This window comes from Podarcis liolepis (genome assembly GCF_965112155.1).
Source record: "Podarcis liolepis genome assembly, chromosome: 14".
Classification (NCBI taxonomy): domain Eukaryota; kingdom Metazoa; phylum Chordata; class Lepidosauria; order Squamata; family Lacertidae; genus Podarcis; species Podarcis liolepis.
This window is the reverse complement of record NC_139569.1, coordinates 26914799-26929836: the sequence shown is the minus strand read 5'-3', so window position 1 is coordinate 26929836 and position 15038 is coordinate 26914799. Positions and strand designations below refer to the sequence as shown.

General features: G+C 47.1%; 1 protein-coding gene and 1 long non-coding RNA gene across 7 annotated transcripts in view; both read left to right on the top strand.

Moving 5' to 3' along the window:
• Positions 1-15038, top strand: part of LOC310693334 — a 187053-nt gene that overhangs the window by 80489 nt on the left and 91526 nt on the right. The window lies entirely within an intron of this gene.
• FRMD5 (FERM domain containing 5) overlaps positions 1-15038 on the top strand; it is a 130687-nt gene that overhangs the window by 62697 nt on the left and 52952 nt on the right. The window lies entirely within an intron of this gene.

Here is a 15038-nt window from a genome sequence, read left to right as displayed (position 1 = left end):
GGGTGAAGAGTTACAATGCCTGCTGTGGTCATAGGGAAAGACATGTTTTGTTGCCGCTGGGGCAGGCGAAGCCATCAGGTTGTGCTGCTGCAAATGCACCATGGGGTTTCTTCTCTCTGTTCTCCTCCCAGCCGTCATTCCTCCTCTGATTACTGCTATGGATGACTGGGAGTGGCTGCCAAGACCATATAACATCGGTCCTGAAAGACCTACATTGGCTCCCAGTACGTTTCTGAGCAGAATTCAAAGTGTTGGTACTGACCTTTAAAGCCCTAAACGGCCTCAGCCCAGTATACCTGAAGGAGTGTCTCCACCCCGGTCGTTCAGCCCAGACACTGAGGTCCTTCTGGCGGTTCCCTCACTGCGAGAAGTGAGGTTACAGGGAACCAGGCAGAGGGCCTTCTCGGTAGTGGCGCCCGCCCTGTGGAACGCCCTCTGATCAGATGTCAAGGAAATAAACAACTACCTGGCTTTTAGAAGACATTTGAAGGCAGCCCTGTTTAGGGAAGTTTTTAATGCTTGAAGTTTTATTCTGTTTTTAATGTTCTGTTGGAAGCTGCCCAGAGTGGCTGGGGAAACCCAGCCAGATGGGTGGGGTAGAAAGAAATAATAATGCGCAACCTGATTGTCTCCATGCACTGTGGTCACCTGGTTGATGCTGCCAGCCTTCATGTCTTGTCTGCAGACCCTTTTGTATTGCAGAGTTGGTCTGCCAATGGGCCTGGTGCCTGAAGCCAGCTCCCTATAGAGCACATCCTTGGGGATCCTGCCATCTTCCATTCTGTGAACATGACCTGTTTGCCGCAAAATCAGTGCTTTGGAGGCGGGGCAGGGATTTTAAAAGTCAATGCAGCTGAAAATACTTTCCCCCTTAGAGAAATCCCATCCATATGCATGAAGTGGGTTCTGCTGTTGCTGACAATGTATACTAATGAATTTCTAGCTGGCAACGTAATTCGCTGCATCAGGTCTCCTGAGAGAAAGGCAAGTAGATTGGGTGGGATAAACCCAGTTTTCCAGCTTGAATGGTCAACAGCAACAAAAAAAAAAACACCTTGAAATGTGGAACCATGTAGAAACTGGAGAGGCAACAAAATGCGAATTCATTTCTTTGTATGCCACTTTTACACTGATTGTGCCTAAAGCGGCTTACAGTATGCTAATTGAACACTAAACATATAGTTGCAGCAATGTGGGAAAGCCTCTTGGCAAAAGTTAACTGGTGTGTGTGTTTAAAATAGTGTGTTGGGGGGATGATGGCTCTGAATCCCCTGACTCCAGTTTCTCTCTGGTGGCTGCAAAGGATTCCTCTTCTTTCCTGAATACCCTGTCTAATAGGTTAGTGAAACAGGGCTTCCATTTGCCAAAGCCGTGCTGGTTGTCCTTCAGCAAGGCTTATTCTTCTACACATGTTCTGATTAGCTATCATGCTTCACCTGTGTGTCTCAGCCTTATGGTTGCTTTCCTTACCTGCTGCCTGTTCAGCTACAATATTGTTGGTCCTCTTTTAGACTCCACAACTTCCTCGCCACCTTGGATGTCATTTGGCAAGGCCCCCACCCTTTTCTGGCTTTTGTTGGTTCCTCCCATCTCTGAAAACAGGAAGTATCATGGATGTTCTTTGGAATAACAGAGAAGCACTAAGCCCCCCCTTTTTTACATTTTACATATTAGTATTTAACACAATGAAGCAAAGGTGTTGGACTACTCCAGCCAATGTTCCAGCTGCCCTGCAATGATCACCCATAAAATGTCTGGCTACAGGCACAATTCTCACTTTGTATGGAGAACTGGGACTGGGAAAGAATTGCATGCCCATTTCTTACGGGCTAAGAGGTTCCATGGAGGATCCCTTGTCTGAGAGCCCCCTCCCATCCTGATATTCGGTGTATCTTTTAAACCAGGAATAGAGAACCTGTGGCACTCCAGCTATTGTTGGACTGTCATCTGCCCCAGTCCGACTAGTCAGTGGTCAAACACCCTTCTGTGTGCTGTTCATGAGGCAGAAACTGGTTGGCTTTAAACACCTCCTGAAGTCTCACTTAAGCAGGCATTCCAGGACGCATAAGATTCATCACATTGTTCTGTTTCATTATTTATTGATATTTAACTGAATGTTTTATTGATGGCTCCTATTTTTATTGATGTATTTGTGTTTCTGGTTTTAAATGTTGTATATTCATTTCCCTTTTCCTTTTTTAAGCTACCTTACTGTGTTTTGTGTAAACCGCCAGGGATTTTGCATATTAAGCAGCGTATAAATATTATTGATGATGATGATTTGTGACCCAGACTTTTCCTTGGCTGTCTAGAAGCCCGTGTGGCGCAGTGGGTAGGGTGTTAGACTAGAACCTAGGAGACCAGGGTTCAAATCCCCACTTGGCCATGAAGCTTTGTGTGTGATCTTAGGTTAGCCACTGTGTCTCAGCATAGCCTACCTCACAAGGTTGTTCTGAGGATAAGATGAAGAAGGGGAGATGTTTACTTCGTGGAAGGAAGAGGGATAGAAATGGAATAAGTAAACTAAATTAAGAAAAGCAGTGGTCTGGGGCCCCTGGAGGGAGTGGGTGTTTGCTTGGCATATTTCCTCTGATGTGGCCTCTCCAAGACTTGTGATGTTCCCTTCAGCTGTTTCCACACAAGCCATTTTCTCTGGTGTTGATTTTTTAGTTCCCTCCATTATTAGGAAGCATCCAAATGCTAAAGTGTGGCAGTCCAGGTTTGTCACCTTCCCTGAATAGACAAATTCATGGAATGGCTACTGGCCTCAATGTCTTGTAGGAAGGTTCATGCAGAGCATAGTTAAACTGCGGAACTCCCTCCCACAGGAGGCAGTGGTGGACACCAACATGGATGGCTTTACAAGAGGATTGGACAAATTCATGGAGGATGATAAAGCTATCAACAACTACGGGGAACGATGACTATGCCTCTGCCTTGCTGGAGGCAGCAATGCTTCTGAATGCCAGGTGCTGGAAGTTGCAGGAGGGGCACTTGGGCTCAAATCCTGCTTGCAGGTTTCCCACAGGCTAGGTACTGTGAGAAAAGAATGCTGGACTAAATGGCCCATTGCCCTGATTTTATGTCTGTTCTTTTTCCCACTGCTGGAGGCAGTAAACGCCTCTGAAGTTGCTGGTGGGCTTCCCAGAAGAGGCATCTGTGTGGCCAGTGTGAGAAGTGGGCTGTGGGGATTAGGTGGTCCACTGCCCTGATCCAGCAGCTTAAACTCAGCACCTGACTGGGGCAGGCTGATTGACACGGAGGAGCCTGGGTTGCAGAAGTTGGCAAAAAGAGGGACTCTCGGCAAGAGACTGACTCGAGACCTAGAGGTGCCCTTTTCTCTTTCAGATGGGTGGCTTCCTTCCCTCTCCTAGCTGCTTTGCTCTCCACTCTGGCTGAGCAATGGCGTGTGAAATACCACAAGCCACATTTCCCTCTCCCAGTCTCCTGTGCCCTCTTCCCACCAGTTCAATTTGCTCTAATTATTCTTTGGAGTGGTGTTTGTAGGGTAATTAGCACTTTAAATCATCTTCCTAAGTATTTCTCTCTCTCTCTCTCTCTCTCACTCACTCTCTCTCTCACACACACACACACACGTACAACATCCAGGGCAGGCCACCGCTGAGTTTCCCGGGAGCAAGAGGCAGACATTCCATGGGGTTTCTCTTCCAGGCAAATGCTGCTACCTTTCCAGAGACCCAGAAGTTGAACTCTGCTGGGCGGAGAGATGTTAAATTAGCAAGGTCACTGAAGCATCTTAGCCTGGAACAGATACTGGTGCGTTAACATGTGGGACAGGAGCCTGTTGCGTTTTTTTCCCTTCCAGAAATTGGCTTGGGTTCGCCAGCTCTTTGTACTAATGGTGAAATTATTTGTTTCCCAAAAATCATTTTCACAAGGGAGGTACAAGGCCAGCACTGGTTGAGATGAACCATAGCTCATAATTGGGGAAGGGCCATGGCTCAAGGGTACATCATCTGCCTTGCAAGCAGAAGGTTAAATCCCTGGCATCTCCAGGTAGGGTTGGGAGAAAGGCCCCTGCGTGAAATCCTGGGGAGCTGCTGCCAGTTAGGGTAGACTACACTGAACTAGTTGGACCAAGCTCTTTCCCCACGAAGTAACCCAAGCAGACCTGGAACAAAAAGCTTTTAAGCTCCCCATCTTGCTTGGCAGGGGAGAGGCAGACAAGGCCTGCACAGAGCATGTGTTCTCTGAGTGCTGGGGATTCTCTCTGCCCTCTTCACCTGCTAGCTGTGGAATGGCTCTGGTCTGCACCATATTCACATACATGCAAAACCCTTGGAACAGAACCCATTCCATAAGATGCAATCACACTGTGCCTTGAACCACAGAGAACGTCCTGGGAAGAGGAGGGACTCCTAGGTGTGTTTGTAAACATTAGCATGTGGGTTTTTACAGGCTGGATCCGAACTCTTTTATACCTGCAGAAAAACACCAGTTGGGCAACAACCCCTCCTTTTTCTTCAACAGAATGTGGGATGTTGCAGCCAGGTAGAGCTGACAAAACAGCACTTGCGTCATTAAGCAGACAAACACCAGCCTCTCTTCCTGGTTCCTTCCTCGACATGGTCTGTGCTGTTGTTATCCGTGAAACGGGCCCACTGAGGAAGAGCCACAGCTGTCCCATTCATGTAGCACAAAAGCACTTATCATAATGTATTGTTGCTGCAATATGCTTCCTGCCAAGAAATTGCTTTGGATGGGAAATGATGGTCTGAACTGCTTTCTGTTTTTCCTTCTCCTTGATGGCTAGGGCCATTTGAAGCCCAGGTGAGCCCTTTCGGCCCAAAGGGTCAGTGGAGGCAGTGCTCTCAGCTGAGCTGAAATCCCACCACTGCTCCCAAGAACAGAACACAGGCAAGCTACAAGTCTGCTCAGAATTCTAGCATTTATTCAAACACCTTTTTAAACAGCTTGTTGGTTTTTTTAATTGGCAGAAGGGGCCTTCTTGGTAGTCCCTCCACTCTGAGACAGTGGGTGGCAGTAACCCAGGAGAGGGCCTTCTCTGTGGTGGCCCCTAAGCTGTGGTATGCCCTACCCCACAGAGGCTTTCTGGCATCTTCATTGTATAGCTTCTAGAGAATGCTGCCTATGCAGCTCTCGACCCTGGCTTTTGACACTTGGGGGGGGGTACATTTTCCAGGCCCACCTTATTTCTGCAATTGTTAAGTTGTTTTAAACTGTTTTTAATATTGTGTTTTAATTTTGTAACCCACCCGGGGACCTTAGAGTAGACAATGAATGAATGAATGTATCATAAAAACAGAGATAGAAACATAAAACCAGAAATAGCGCTATAAAAACAAGTTAAACATGCAGCCTAGTTGTGCATTATTAATTTACAAATGTATAGCCCGTGTTTCTAGAAAAGGAGATGCTTTCACCAAAAAAGTAAACTGAAGTAGAGAATAAGATTGAAAATAGAGTTTAAAAAGCAAAATAAAATGCAACTTAACCCCCCCCCCAACCAAGATCATTTGGAGATCGAAGCAAAGCACTGTTTTAAAAGCGGATCATGCAGGGAAGCATTGTGGTGGCACTTGCTCACATGCCTCCAAAACTCTCCTCACACAATTCTTTCAATGCATGCGGGGGGCGGGCGTCTTAAGTCACCAGGATCCACATACATGATTCACATTTCTAGTTCTGCCACCTTGCTATTAGAATGATGTCTGTTGCAGCATTTCCTACATTGGACCCTGTGCTGTTTTGAATTTGAGCCTCAACTGTACTGATGTGAGGATTCAGTGGTACCCTGGACAGCTCCATGCAGCATTCAAACTAGAGACTTCCTGATAGGAGAGCTCAGATGTTGCTTCAGCGCCAACCAGCCTCAGACTGTGCCTTATATTATAGCAGCAGCATTGTCTCAATAGCTGGCTCTGTCTTTGGTGGGAGATGCCTCTTCATTTAAAGGGGCCCAGTTAGCTTCAGTAGTCACTGACCATGACACAACAGAGGAGATGTAGGTTTTTATGGTGTGGCAGTGAGTCGTTAGCCTTCATGGACTAGCCCCCACTGACTCGCAGAATGATCCTGAGGCTGCCAGTTCAAGCTTCCTGCCTAACATTATAGAGTATGCAATTTCACCCAGCATGAAGATGTGCTCAGATTGGCTCCAAGTGAGGGTGCAATTTGTTTGTGGCAAAGAACATAGCTTCTGCAGGGTGGGCTGAGCTGACACCTCACCTGCCACTTGCTCCTTTGTGAGTGGGAGCCATTGAGATTTCTATGTCTTCTTCCCAATAGGGTCCCCCTTAGTGCCCCTCTGGATTTCCCAAGGCTCTTGTGACCGAGTTGCTTAGATTTGCCATTAGTTTCTCAAAACGGGCCCTGCCATCTCGAGGCAGACTCACAGGTGTGCCACCTTCACTTCCTCTCCAGCGGCTCTGCTGATCTTCTCCTGTCCCAGGAAAATTGGTGGGAGCCGCAAGACACCCCTGATATGGGCCAGTGACCTGTGAGGTGCAGCATTACGCACGTCTTGGGTTGGGTGGAGGAGGGGGCTGGATTTCAGGAGGCCCAGGGCTGGATGATGGCATCGAGTGGCGCCTTTAGGAGATGGCAAATCTGTGGCTCCTTGAACGCAGTGCCAGGGCGGATAAGCGGCCGGCCGGCCTGATGCAGCCAGGAGGCTCGGGGAAAACAGGCTCTGTGGAAGACGGCAGAGTTGCTGCTCTTCAGCCGAGATTGGGGTGACATTTTTGATCCTATTGCGGCAAATTATGTCACTCTTTTCAGGCAAACAAAATTGGGTCCGACACCTACCTTCAGAGCATGGACGAGAGCAGGATCTTCCTAATGCCTGGATCATAGCAGAAGGGATAAATATAGCTCCCTTTGAGTTGCCCAATCTGGCATCTCTCTGAGAAAGGAGAGGGAAATGGTTGCGGCAATTCTGGGGCTCGCTGGAGCTGTTATTGGATGGGACACTCTCCCCGAGGCCCAACCTTCTTTGTGTGCCTAACTTTAAAACTGATGAAGGAATCCGTGCAGACCTAATTTCCAAAAGGGCCTTTTCAAAATGAATCCCAGCTCTTCTCCTTTGCTGTCCCTTTTGCTCATATCTGCGTCTCTGTGAACACCAACATGGTGCCCCCTCTCCCTCCTCCCCTCTCATGGATGCCTCCTCCTCCCCCGTTGCTCAATATCTACATTTAGAGTGCAAGGTCCTTTGGGAGGAAGGACTCACGTAGCTCAGGGGAAGAGCACCTGCCTTGCATGCAGAAGCTCACAGGTTCAGTCCCCGAGGTCCTCTCCATGAATGGCTGGGAGAGACTCTTGGCATGAAACCCTGGAGACAGTACTAGGCTAGATGGGACCGCCAGTGGTCTGACTTGGTAGAAGCCCTCTTCTGGTGTTCCTGTGTCCTTGGAGCAGAAAGCATAAGAAGAGCCTGCTGCATCAGGCCAATGGCCCATCGTGTCCAGCATCCTGTTCTCACAGGGACCAACCAGATGCCCCAATGGGAAGAAGCCAGCAAGCAGGAGCTGAACACAAGAGCCCTCTTTCCTCCTGTGGTTTCCAGCAACCAGTATTCAGAAGCACTGCTGCCTCCAGCTGTGGAGGCAGAGCCCGAGCCATCATGGCTAGTAGTCATCGACAGCCCTCCTCTCCATAAAGACATTACTTCCTTTTATATGTCCAACATTCAGCTTCATTGGATGCATAAAGGAACCTATTCCTTGCTTCATAAAGTAACATGGACACAGACGATGCACTCTGCTTTTTGTTTATTGAAACAAGAAGTTTGGCTAGAGATTTCACACTGTAAAAATGTATTTAGGGGTGTGTGGAAGGTAGCATTTCCCAAACCTTATGAATGCCCCCCCCTCTCATTTAAATCTTGCAAATTGTAGCATTTCCTACTTGGGTTCTACTCTGCTTTAAATTGTCTGCCTTTAAGGGCGCTGGAAAAAAGCAAGGGAGAGCATAGACCAGCCTTCCCCAACTGGGTGCCCCCCAGATGTTTTGGACTACAGTGCACATCGGCCCCAGACAGTACAGCTGTATGGTGGATTGTCTTATTAAAACTAAGGAACTGGGCACACAAAGGAAGTACACAGCAAAATCAGTATGAAGGAAACCTGTCTAAGGCTGCAGTCCCTAACCTGACTTTCCTGGGAGTAAGCCCCATTGAATTCAATAGGACCTACTTCTGAGCAGACAGAAGTAGGATTGCACTGTTAGGTTGATATTGGTGGGAACACAGAGGCAGCTCATGAATGTGTATCAGTGTAATCGGTGGGTATTTTGGTAGCTTTGCTGTTTGAAACGGTTTCAATTGATTTACTGTATTTTTCACTGCTTTGGGTGCCTTTTGGGCCAAGGGCAATGTATAAAATTAACCAGGACATAATATAATTATCGTAGTCTTAAGAGCTGATTTGAGTAATCAAATAATCATTCTTACATGATGTATAACTATGCATTAAATTGTAGATCATCATAACTTAAATCCAGAAAGTTACGCAGTCATGAACCTTGCTTTAAAACAACAACTCAGCAGTCCCTGGTGATCAGCAATTCAAAAAACCAAAACAAGGTATTGTCTGGTTTTTCTCAAGTCCTTAAATTACATTTTAATTCCTCCCACTTAACATTTTCATAATTGGTATTTCTGTACTGGGGCTTTATAAAGCTGTGCCAGCGTTCCTAAATGCCCTGGATTGATTTAGATTGCCCTCCACCCCAAAAAAGTCTGTTGCAGTCAGCTTGTTTTATATACGAAAATTCTCTGCCATATATTTGCTTTCCTTCCGATCTGGGCTACAGTCAACATCTTACCTGTCATTTTGAAGTTCTTAATCTGATTCACATCACAGGGTTTCCCTCAAAGCAAAACAGTCGGTTCTGTTGGTAATTTCCATCCTGTTACATCTCTCCCATTTTCAACTGCATCCATCCTGTGCCTTTTAATTTCTCTGCAGTCCCACAAAATGAATTTTTAAAAATGGCTTTATGCTTCCAGCACAAGCCCAGGGGAAGTGGATTTGGGCTTTTTTTTGTAGCTTCTGACTGTATTGCCATGTGCTGGTGGCTAGGGATTGATTGCGGCATGGATGTGGTATGGATTCAATGCAGTTTGCATTGAAAGGCAAGCCTACCTAACTCAAAAACTTTCTGAAACAATCCCTAAACAGCAAAACACAGCCGCCCTTTGAAATTCACACTTCTCTGAATTTTGCAGTGTGGTTCTCAAGCCCAAGGAATGTGTACAAAGTGCTTTGCACAGATTTGGAAATAAAAACGGGAAACAATTGCAAACACATCTGTTCCTCTTTGGAAGCTGGATCAGGTAATTCTGAAATACCAGAATTTGCATGAGGAGAATTTTAGAAACATCCTTAATTCCAACCATGCAGCAACCATACTGTAAAACGTAAAGGTAAAGGGACCCCTGACCATTAGGTCCAGTCGTGGCCGACTCTGGGGTTGCGGCGCTCATCTCGCTTTACTGGCTGAGGGAGCCGGCGTACAGCTTCCAGGTCATGTGGCCAGCATGACTAAGCCGCTTCTGGCGAACCAGAGCAGTGCATGGAAACACCGTTTACCTTCCCGCCGGAGCGGTACCTATTTATCTACTTGCACTTTGACGTGCTTTCGAACTGCTAGGTTGGCAGGAGCAGGGATCGAGCAACGGGAGCTCACCCCGTCGCAGGGATTCAAACCGCCGACTTTCTGCAAGCATTTTTGCCAATTTAGGAAACTTTAATCCTCAGGTGGAAGTAAGGCTAGAAAACAGCCTTGATTCGCTTTTTTAAAGGTGGGGGTCCCCTTGTACAGAAATGGCCTCCTTGCAAGCCGGACACAGTTATGACCCTCGTGATGTTCTGTGACCTGATTGCTGCTTGTCAGGTCAGCTCCCCCCCCCCCGTGGCCAGCAGGTGCCCCCCTTGCGCTCCCAAGGGAGCAGTGCAACTCTGTAAGCATCCCTGGGCAGCCCCTGATCTTGCCTCTGTTTTCCTGTCAGTTCTAATTTGAGTGTTTGCAAAGAGCAAGAGTCAGGCTTCTCTGTGGAGCCCTCTGAACACATGAGCGCCTTGATCTCAGCCAGAGAGGCCCGAGGGAGGAGTGTGAAGCTAATTAGACTCCCCACCCACCCTGTCTATGCCAGCATGGCACCCTCTTTGAGAACGTGTGGACCTCCAGAGCCCTCCTCTTCTTTGCTAAGCTGCTGGATCTTTGTTAGGCAAAGTGTTGTTCAAACCAGAAGTGGCCCAGAGATTGAACATAGGGGATATAGGAAGCTGCCTTCTACTGAGTCAAACCATTGGTCCATCTCACTCAGTATTGATCACACTGACTGGCAGCAGCTCTCCAAGGTTTCAGGCAAGGTTCTCTCCCAGACTTAGCTGGAGATGCCATTGGGGAATGAATCTGGGGCCTTCTACATGCCCAGCAGATGCTCTCCTCTGTGCTGCAGCTCTTCCCTGCTATGGCTATCTATGCATGGAAGATTTAAGCATTACCTGGGGAAGCCATAGGGGTTAGAGGGAGTTAAGTGTGCAGACCACAGGCGCCCAAACATTTGGTATACCACCCTAAAGCAGCAAAATCCCCAGAACTCGGCTCTATGCATCTTCCTTCTGCAACACACAGAGAGCTCTGACTCATACCTGAACACGTTAGGAGCTGCAACAAGCAAGAGCAGCCCTGTAGGAGTACAAGGTTCCTATGCAAGAAACAGGCTTGAGATCTTGAATCTTGCAAGGAAGGCTTTTTTGAGAGAAAACAGAAATGAGCTCTGGGGTGGGTTTCACGCTTTTTCTTTTTTATATATATTTCCCAAAAATACAATACAATTAGTCAAACAGTTCCAATATATATTCCCTTAATGATCAACTTCCCTTCCACCCTTCCATGGTTTCCTCAAATTATCAATTGCTGCTGCATATTATAATTATTCTATTCCATCTTTCATCCATCTTCTTCTCAAAATAGCTTTTACTGCTGCACTTACTCCAAACCGCCTAGCATTTTAAACATACAATAGGATTTTTTAAAAATAATCTACGAATAGTTTCTAATCCTCCTTAAAAATTATCTCATCTTGTTCTCTAATTTTACTGGTTAAACTTGCTAATTCGACGTATTCCATTAATTTCACCTGCTACTCTTTCATAGGTATTGCATAATTTTGCCACATTTGGGTATATAATGTTCTCACTGCAGTGGTCACATGCAAAAATAAGTTCATTTGATTCTTTGGTGCTTCTGATCCAATTACCCCTAAAAGGAAGGCTTCCACTCTCTTTGGAATAGTCCTCTTGGGATGGCTCTCACACCTGGCTGGCTGTCCTTCATGCTTCCTCTTGAGCTGAGCCAACTTGAAACTAGGGCTACGTGCACAGTTATCCGGATCAGAGCTGGTTTGGTAAAACTTCTTTGGTTAACATGGTGCTTAACATGGTGCATTGCAGAGGACTGGACCAGATGACACTCCTGGTCCCTTTATAATCTTGACAATCCTATTATTCTCTTCCATGACGAGCTGGCCAAAAACTATTGCTAGGCAAAGGGATTATTCTGGCAAACTTGCTCTCATACCCTCTAGCCCAGGCATAGGCAAACTTGGCCCTCCAGATGTTTGGGGACTACAATTCCCATCATCCCTGACCACTGGTCCTGTTAGCTAGGGATGATGGGAGTTGTAGCCCCAAAACATCTGGAGGGCCGAGTTTGCCTATGCCTTCTCTAGCCCCACGGTTACAGGAACCCAAGAATGGGAAGAGACTCAGGGCAACATTCAGACTTAACCACCACCACCCATGCCAAAATCACAACAATATGGATTTGGCAGATGTGTGCACACCCCTTCCCAAGCCAGCAGTGGGAGCACCCTGGCTGCAGAGTCCACAAAAGTGTGTGCACAGCCTTGTCCTCAGAGTGGCTGAACAGAAGAATGGGGAAATGGCAACGTGGAGACCAGGCTGGTGGCACTCAGAGACAGAGCCTGAACTTGGCCTTGGCACAGGAGTAGAAAAGCTGTAAGATGCCCCAGTCCGTCCTTCCCCAAGCTGGTGCCCTCCAGAAGGATTTGGACAGCTGTACTGGCTGAGACTGATGGGAGCTGTAATCCAAAACTTCTGCAGGGCACCAGGTTGAGGGGCAGTGCCCTGGAAGGATGTTTTCCCCAAGAAGGTGGCTTCTATTCCAGGAACAGCCATGGCCACACCGAGAGAGTGGGCATGAAGGAGCATCATTTGGCTATTGGGAGAAGAGTGGACAGCCTTGTGGGCAGCCCTACAATCAGGCCCCCATTCTGATTTTTTGCAACAGAATTTTTTGGGTCAAGTTGCAAACTGCCCTTTCCCTGCCTTGCTTAAAATGCATTCCTTTATTTGTATGCTGCTTTTCTACGCACACACACACACACACACACACACACACTGCTCCAAGCAGCTTACGGCAAAGAAAACAGGAATGCCAAACAGTACAAAAACAATTTCCCAACGATACAGCAAAACACAATAGCAAATATAATAACTTACAAAAAGCAACATTTCAGTACCATAAATATAAGATTACATTTGTAGCACCCAGGACCAAAAATAACAAGGGGGCTTTATAGTTTTACGTTGGTCCTAGAGAGACCCCTTCCATGATGAGAGAAGACAGTGAGCAACATCATCGCTGGGTTTTTTAAAAAATAGGTAAAAAAGGAAAAGGGTGGCCCTTGCTGTTGAATATGGTTGCTGTTAGATAACAAGGTAACTTACATTTGGTATGTTCCATTTGCTACTGGGTTGTTATGAAATTGTTTTGCAGCCTTGCTTTTGAAATACTTTCCTGCTTCCTTTGCTGTAAGCCGCTATGAGCATGATATTTTTTTGTGGGAAAGCGGCTTACAAATAAAAGGATGCACATATGAGATTGCTCACAGTTCCTCTCCTCCAGCAGCAGGGTAGGATTTGCAAGGGCAGGCTCCAAATATCAGAAGCACAAGCAAAGAGGCACAAAGCTGCCATTGAGCAGCTCAGGAGCCTCAGAGCACAGAGCGGAGATTGTGCCCCGTTAGCATCCTTCTGGTGGAGACGTGTTGGGATGGCTGAGCACTGTGTCTGTGAGCTGGGCAGCCTCTGCTGTGCTGGACTGTGCGTGTGTGTGTCACAAAAAGGATTGCTCTTCTCGGTGGGGGAGGCTCCAAAGGCATCGCTGTCATCTCTCCCTGGAACACTTTATCACCCAGCTAAAAACCTTGCAGTAATTGAAGGGGCTGACCTCTCCTCACTTAACGTAATGGGATTTGCAATGCATTTTAGCCCTTGTTTGGGGAGGCTGGTTATACTGGAGGCTGGAGGAGAGTCAGAAAACGGACTTTGCTATCGACAGAGAACAAAAGTTGCTTCCATTTCCATTCCTGCTTTGCAGCTCGGAGAAGCGTCTTCCTCCTCCCCTTCCAACAATCCCCAATGGGCCTGGGTTCTAATTGCTCCCATTTTATGGTTGAGGCGATTGAGAAAACCACAGAGCGTGCAGCTCTGCTAATTATTTCCATCCTGCAGGCAGTTTGGGTTGGCCCCGTCTGGGCACATTTTGAGTCCTGCGGAAAAGGTTGTTGGTGAGCTGTATTTGCTGCTGTTAAAAGCAAAGCCACAAATGTAATTGGAGTTGGAGGCCTGGGCTAGGCTAGGCTCAGCGGTTTAAGCTGCATGCTCTGCCGTCGCGGCTTTCGACAACCACCGAAGCAATATTGCAGGTGATTATTTTGCAGCTTTGGGGAATTTGTTTTTGCTTAAATCTGTTGGCTTCTCCCAACGAACAAAGAGTCAACTGGGATGCATTTGAGGATCACCAAACTGCATTTTGTGTGAGATCAAGGCTGGTGGCCCCCTCTTGCCCCACCCTCCAAATGGGTGCCTTTTGGAGCCTAGTATTTAGCAAAGCGAAAATCTCTTATTGCACTCAGCTGCCTATGTCCTCAGATTGATGATTCCCTTGAACAGAGTCTAGTACCAAATGTAAGCAATTAGATTATTCCAGCGAGAGACACTGACGGCCAAGAGGCCATGGCTGCAATGGGGTTAGCATGGATTGGGCACTTCATTATATGCCTCTGGAATAGGACAAGGGTTGCTGAGTTTACCCCTGCGGGCTGCACTAAGTGAGATGGAGTCATTTCCTTCCACCCCCAGAACTCTCCACTTGCTCTGTTCATGGAGTGAGGCTGCAGAGACTTGATGTCAGAATCCTCCATCTGGGATACTAGTTCCTGCTTTCATGTTAAAAAGGGTCTGTCTGGGGAAAGGAGGCTGAGCCCTTGCCAGTCACCCTCTTTGCCACCCGGACCAAAATAATCTTACCCTTTCTAATGGTAGAACCATCGTAGCTCAGTGGTAGAGCCCCCGCTTTGCATACAGAACGTCCCATGTTCAAATCCCAACAGCGTCTCCAGGTAGAGCTAGGAATGTCCCTTGCCCCAAACCCTGCTGTGGTGCTGCCAGTCAATGTAGACAATATTGAGCTAAATGGACTGGCGTTCTGACTTGGTATAAGGCAGATTCCTACAGAAACAGGCATGAGACCCTTTGCACTTGGCTGTAGGAAGACAGCGACATCTTAGGCAAATCACCCTAGGAGACCTGCTTCCCTGCTGCTCTTGTCTTATGGGCAGGCAGATTCCATGCTAGGAATAATTTAGGGAAAGGACTGGAAATGCCTTCATGCAAATCTATGGGGTAGCTTTGCTTGGAATACTGTGTGCTGTTCTGATCTTCCCATCCCAGCTCCGAGGGCCTTCAGGAGGCCTTCTTGGTAGTGGCACCCACCCTGTGGAAACCCTCTTGTCAGATGTCAAGGAGATAAATAACTATACAACTTTTAGAAGACATCTGAAGGCAACCCTGTATTGAGAAGTTTTAAATGTTTGATTTTTTATTATGTTTTTACATGTGCTGGAAGCCACCCATAGTGACTGGAGTAAGGGCGGGATATTTTTTGTTGTTGTTGTAGTAGTAGTATTTGCCTGGGTAGACAGAGAAAGGGTTGTCTGAGTACATGCAGGTTAAGGTTAC